General features: G+C 33.9%; 1 long non-coding RNA gene across 1 annotated transcript in view; it reads right to left on the bottom strand.

Annotated features, from left to right (window-relative positions):
• Window positions 1-451: 451 nt before the first annotated feature.
• Window positions 452-7060, bottom strand: part of LOC105980250 — a 17859-nt gene continuing 11250 nt past the window's right edge. The window contains exons 2-3 of the long non-coding RNA XR_001174727.1: window positions 3435-3440; window positions 452-485 (exon numbers count right to left, since the gene is read on the bottom strand). This is a non-coding gene — a long non-coding RNA (uncharacterized LOC105980250). The remainder of the gene's footprint in view (window positions 486-3434; window positions 3441-7060) is intronic.

Raw genomic sequence — 7060 nt, 5'->3', positions numbered from 1 at the left:
TCACTTTATTTGCTAGGGAGTGAAGTCCTAGTGTGGTTTCTGTTTCTCCCAGACATTATACCTAAATTTTGACATCAGTCCCTTTAAGAAAAATCTGTATTTCTAAGAACCCTTCTCTGCAATAGATCTTGCAGAGGAATTCGCACTCTTAACACTTGAAATTGTTATCAGTAATCTTTTTGGCAGCTCAGTAGGAAAACTCAACATTTTAAACATGGTAGTACTGGAAATTTTATGACTTTTACCTAGTACGTAAATATGTATAAATGTACATAAAGACAAACTAGTAAGCATGTCCTGGGGAAATGGTCAGACCTTGTATTGTGTTTTTTGCTTTGAAAATAGCAAGTGACCAGAATCTGCCTTGGCAACAGGCTTTTAAAAAGATCCTTAAAAAAATTAAAGACACTGTCTCAACTGTGGTGTTAGCACCAGCCAGCTCTCTGGTACATTTGCTAGCTTGTAGTTTTCTAAGACTGAGTAAACTTCTTATTTTTAGTAAGTGGAGGTCTGGTTTGTAACTTTCCTTGTACTTAATTGGGTAAAAGTCTTTTCCACAAACCACCATCTATTTCGTGAACTTTGTTAGTTATCTTTTATTTGGTAAATTATGAACTGGTGTAAATTTGTACAGTTCATGTATATTGATTGTGGCAAAGTTGTACCGATATTTTGGATGAGAAATTTTTCTTCTCTCTATAATAAATTGTTTCTTATCTTGGCATTTAAAAAAAACTGAGTTCTGCTGGCAACAGTGGCAGTCTGAAGTGGTTAGATCTGCTTCTGCATGCAAGACTGATGTGCTGTCTGTGGTACATTTCATACAGATGATTACTCATATGTCTGCCATGCTAAAGGGCACCAGCCATAGTAATAGTCACCACATGATGGATAAGGGTTTCCCTCATTTTCCTAGGTTCCAGGGAAAACCACAGATCCCTTTAATTAGACAAAACGTATCCAGGTGTCTCTCATAAAAGAGAGTCACTCAAGGTCATACAAATCACACAAGTTTTAGCAAGGACTTGAGTAAAATATTATTAAAGTAGGTAGCAATGGAGAAAAGAAACATTTCCTACTTCCCTTGAAGAAAATAAGAGTTAAAGACTCAAATGACATTTCTTATCTGTAGATTTTGTAGTTTCTGAGCTGGGTAGATACATGTAGTTTGTCCTAATTCTGAGACAATGGTTTTGGGTGGGTAGGATGGGTTAGGCCTACCCAAAACTCTAACCCACCCAAAGCATGGGTAATCTTCAGAACTTTGCCAGACATACCTTCATTCCTTCTGTCTTTCTCTAACCATGAAGAGTACCCAAATTTTTACTCTGTCTTACCAAAATGCAGATTTATATAGGCCTCCAATATCTCTTAATCTTGTAACTTAACATTAAAAAGTGGGCATGGTGGAATGTGAGCTTGTATGGCTTTCCAGTTTGCTTTTGGTTTTAACTTTTGAGTCCAGCCTTTTTTTCTCTTTGTCCAGAATAACATAATCTGTGTATCTGGCTTCAGTAATGAACACATTTCTATGTACTTACCTGTTTTTCCATTTAAAAATGCTTGAGGTCTAGGAAAAGAAGGTTCTGCTTTACTCATACATTCCACAGACTTCCCAGCAGTTCTCTGACCAGAGGACCACCAATGAAACATTGACACATTGACCCTTTACACCTCCTGGAAGATTGAAGATTAATAAGTAGATTTAATAAAGGTCACTGAATGCATACAGGGACAGTGCATCATCTAGAATTGATATGCTTTTTCCCTATGCACATTCTTACTTGACTTCTTACTCTGTTTTAAATTCTCCTTCCTGGTAGAATGTCAGTAGTGCAGTTTCCCATCGTAATAAGCATCTGAAGACTCTCTGTGTGTCTTTGTATAGTATTTTGAAGTAATTATCTCTTTTGCAAGGATGAACATTTCTGAAATTTAAATTTCTAATCAGCTCATTTTTTTATGTTCTGTTGAAAAATGTGTAGGTTCAAATATCTCATATGCAAATATCTCATATCCATTTATTCAAACTTCTCATATACAAAGCAAGTTCTAAATCTAGGGGGAAACTATATTTGAGGAGAGTCTAGGTGGGGTGACCCTTTAACTTTCCTCAATAAACCTCTAATCTACTGAGTTGATTAGGGAGTCTGGCAGGTGCTCCTGTTGGAGGCTTTATTCCCATCTCCTGGTTTTCTTTACATTTCATTGGGTTAACGCTGCAGCTGGGTTATATTTTGGAAAGTATTTTAAGAATTTCTGTTTATTCTGGAACCTATGTTGTGTCTTGGTTATTCAAAATGTTTAGAGCCTGTTAAGTTGCTCAACAAAAGAATGTTAGAAGTTAGGGGGGAAAAGACAATGAAAATGTCACTATTCAGGTTATGCTTGAGTTTATTTAGGATATCCTAGTGACATGGATATCGATACTCTAATGCCATCTTGTCTTTACTGCCATCATGGCATGTTAATAAATGATGGAGACAAGCAGATGTGTCATGCTGTTTAGCTCCAGGAAAGTCTTGCTCCAATGAATTCTTGCCCTAAATTGCAAGAAAGTCTTGCTCCAGGAATTTTTGCCCTAAGCTCCATGAAAGTCTTGCTCCAGGGAATTCTTGCCCTAAGCCCCAAATAGTTCTACTTAGCTTACTTTGCTTCTCTAAACATGCTTTTGGTAGGTTTAGTTTCTCATGCCAATCATGTGATTTTTGCCTTTATAAGCTTTGCATTATATACTGCATTCCAGGCTATGAGTTCTTTGGGACATGAGTCCACTCACAGTTTCCGGCTTTGTAATAAAGACTCCAGATTCTACCTTTCAAAGTATGGCTTCTCTGTACATTGCAGATCGAATTCCCATGTAACACCAGTAGACAGATTTAGAAGATTGAGAGACTGAAATGTGAATCCTGGCTTATTTGTTGACCTTGTAGCTGCACTTACAGCACTTCTATTTCCAAATCTCAATTTCTCCATCAACAAAAAGGGAATAAAGATTCTCCTTAAGTCCCAGATCATTGTTAAAATGGAATAAAATAATTTATGCAAATGCCCTAGCTGAGTTCCTGATTGTTGGCAAATATTTGGTGTGTTACTTCCTTTATAATTTTTCTTATTGTTCATCCATATGCAATTCAAAAGAGATGATTCTAAGAACAGTGGAATGCCTTCAGTTAAGGACTTAATCTGCATATAAGGTTTAAAATTTACTAGGGTCTTCTCAATTATCTCTTTTTCTACCTCTTTTACATTTCCTACTCTTGTGTTGCCTAGAAGTACCAAGCTACATTTCTCTTTTCATGTGCTGAATTTAAATGTAAAATAAGACAAATGTGCTCCAAGTGTTAAAAATAAAATGTTAGTTCTGCTCTCACAAATACTGTATAAGGTCTTCAAAGCAGGATTTCAATAAATTTTGACAGTACAACTACTACTTACAACTTTAACATGTTACTTAAGGCTACACATAGATCAATTGCAATGAAAATGAATCAGTGGCTTAATATTATTCTTCTAGTGAATATTATATAATACTTTTATTATTTATAGCAGATTTTCTTTCTATCTTTGGAAAACCATCCTAATGAAAAACTGAAATGAAATAATTATTTTAAATGAAACATTTTTTTTGCTAACATACTTGTTGGACAAGATGTGTGGGGGGATTCATTGTGATATTTCTGTATATCCATACAATGTCTCCAGATCAAATTTACCCTCTCTGTTATTCTGTTTTTCTTCCTTTTCCACCTCTTAAAAGTATTTCAACAAGTTTCATTGTTTTGTTTTCAAGCATGCATATAAAGCTCTTCAACTGTATTTACCCTCTTATATCTTCTTTATTTGCCCAAAAGATTGTATTATATATTCTTGTCATTTCCAAAGGTCTATATATATATATATATGTTTTAGTTTTTTAATTTATTTATTTTTGTTGGTTGTGAGTCTTGAACTCTGGGCCTACATACTGTACTTGAGCTCCTTTTGCTTAAGGTAAGCACTATACCACTTTGAGCCACAGTTCCACTCCCAGGTTTTGAGTGACTAACTGGAGATAAGAGTCTCACTGAGATTTTTCTTCCCTGGGCTGGATTTGAAACCAATACTCAGATCTCAATTTGCTGAGTAGTTATGATTACAGGTGTGAGCCATGGCGACTGGCAAATACATATATGTAAATATATATATTGCCACACATATATACATACATATATATATATATATAAAATACTTTAGTCTCTATTGCTCTTTACACAGACTCCTCGCTTCTGAGCATTCAGTGAGTTTCCTTAGGCCATCGTCATACACAGAGGATGATTGAGGATGGTTAGCAAGAAGAGAGCCATTTCTTATGGTGGTGTTTTTAATGAAATAAACAATCAGACCTTTTGTTTACATTTTAAAAATCTGATATTTCGAGCCTCCATTGAGGTCTGTGAATGAGAAAGATAAGGAAAGTCTTAGTGATTCCTTTATAGAGTGATAAATTTTACAAGTATTTATTTAATACTTTTCCAAAACTGAAATGTAAATTTAAATATTATTACTATGGAAATAAAGTGTTATCTGCTGAGACATCGAGTCAGTATTATAGACATTTTACTCCCACAGGACAGTGAAATATCCTCTATAGCCCTGAGACCATAAGAGTCTTTTTTTTCAATTAATAATTCCAAGGACAGTTTTAATAATAGAAAATAAAGAGTTTGTACATTCCTCCTACCTTGGATGAAAAGAAAGATTAATATTATTTTGTAAGTTGTTAATGTACCACTTGAGCAAAATTGAATCTGCATTTCTGCAGCTATAGGGAAAGACAGAATACATTTTTCTTTTTAATTTGTTAAGATTTCTTCTTACTAGCATTTAGGACACCTTGTAATTTCCAAAGTTAACTGCTGGACTTTTATTGTTCAGCACTGAGAGAAGGCACAGGAAGACAGTGCCAAAGTGAGCAAAGAATAAAATATAAAAATGAGAAAGGCTATATTGGAATTATTAGCAGGTAGGATTGTTAATTACTATATGATATATCATAATAATGAATATGACCATTTCATCATGAGATTAGGGAAGCCCAATTCATTGGGAACTTCTAGCTTGTATTTGGAAGATAATTACATCTAAAATATTTTACTGATCACTTTTCTGTTGTATGTATAGCAATGTCAACAAAAGCAGAAGGTTATATCATGTTGCACAAAACTGTGCAATAGGGAAAACAAAGCTTGAAAACAGGCAAGTGCTACGAATTGGGCTTTTAATTACAAACCAATAATTAAAGTATTTTTATAAAAAGTTTGTCATATACCAACAAGCTATTGTCAAATTGATGTGGAAATTCGAATTCAGGTAAAATGTTATTACAAAGATTACTAATTATTACTAAAATATTTATTTACATTTTTCTGGATAGCTATTTTCCAGGCTTTCTTGCAAATAGGAAAGGTTTCATACATCTGAGTACCAACAAATTGAATGGGCAAAAGTGACTTATGTCACATACATGCTTGAGTATGAAACAAATCCAATCATGCCTGTGCCTCTGTACCTTTTCTTTTAGAAGCTTGGAATTGAGTGTATTTTGTAAGCAAGTTAGTCAAACTGTTCATTTGTCCAAAGTTTTTTTTTCTTTCTCTCTCTTTTTCTTGAGGTTCCTGAATTTGAACTCATAGCCTCATGCTGGAACTTTACTATATGAGACACACACACACACACACACTCACACACACACATATACACACATACACACACACACACACACCTCTGTCTCTGTTTTAAATATTTTTCATTTTTCATTTATGCCTAAGCTGACCTAGACCATGATCATGACTGTTATAACACCAGTATCTATTGAATAACAATACTAAAAAGTACCTCTATATGGTGACTGAGCAGTTTCCTAATTTTATAAGCAAAATGGAATTTTAACTTTACAAGATAATATAGGGAAACTTGTTTATCACAGATATTTGCTGTCAAAGAAATACTTGCAGTCTTTTAAAATTTTTCCCAAATTCCTATTTTGGGTTTTATTTGTAAAAACTGAATAAATTCACGTGATATGTGTAATTACAAAATCTTAGAAATTACCAAATACAAATTTATTTTTCCAAAAGTGTTTATTGGATATCTGTTCTCTGTCTGAAGATATTCTTACAAGAATATAGTAGAATATAGGAATTGAAAGAAAAAGTTGTATTTCTTGATTTCCTGGAGTTTATAATCAGTGATAGAAAATGGGGCTCATAGATAATATTAACATAGAGGAATATGAAAGAGAAAACATCAAGTATACTATACTATATATAATATATGTTAATATGCAGTATGTTATATATAATATATAGCATATAATATAATACATTATATTATATATAATATATTGTAGTAGACATACACTGGTTTGTTCCTTATTTTTCTTTTTAATTTGGAAAATCACTCATTTTTCATAGCTTTTTCAAGATCAACTAGAGTTCTTCCTATGTTTATGAGACCTTTTGTGAAGTACAGAGAGCCTATTTTAAGTCTTACCAGAATTCTCCTTCAGTATAAGCCCTTATAGTTTTATAGCTCAAAGTTTTTCACCTCATCAATCCTTAAAGTCCCAGTAACTTCACTGAAAATAGTTTGGAGGATAATTTTAGTGAGTCCCATATCCCTCCAGTTTCCTCTCTTACAAGTTCTATTACAAAACCACTCAAGCATGAGACACTTTACAGATGTAGCAGCCTAGTTTTCAGCCACTGTTAGTTAAAAAGTCTTGAAACAATGAGATGTACAAGTTGTTATGTTGAAAAACGAACTTTCCACCTTTGCTGGGCCGGGAGTGGGGGATTGTGAGGGGAAACAAAGGAGGAGGCAACAATGCTTGATAAGAAATATACTCATTACCTTGCCCATGCAATTGTAACCCCTCTGTATGGTATTTTCACAATAAAATTTTTTTTTATTTTATTTGTGAAAATACTGTAGAGAGGGGTTACAATTGCATGGGCAGGATAATGCGTACATTTCTTACCAAGCATTGCAGCCTCCTCCTTTGTTTACCCTTCACATC

This window comes from Dipodomys ordii, unplaced genomic scaffold (genome assembly GCF_000151885.1).
Source record: "Dipodomys ordii isolate 6190 unplaced genomic scaffold, Dord_2.0 Scaffold8, whole genome shotgun sequence".
Classification (NCBI taxonomy): Eukaryota; Metazoa; Chordata; class Mammalia; order Rodentia; family Heteromyidae; genus Dipodomys; species Dipodomys ordii.
Note: the sequence above shows the minus strand (reverse complement) of the source record. Positions and strands in the feature narration are given on the sequence as shown.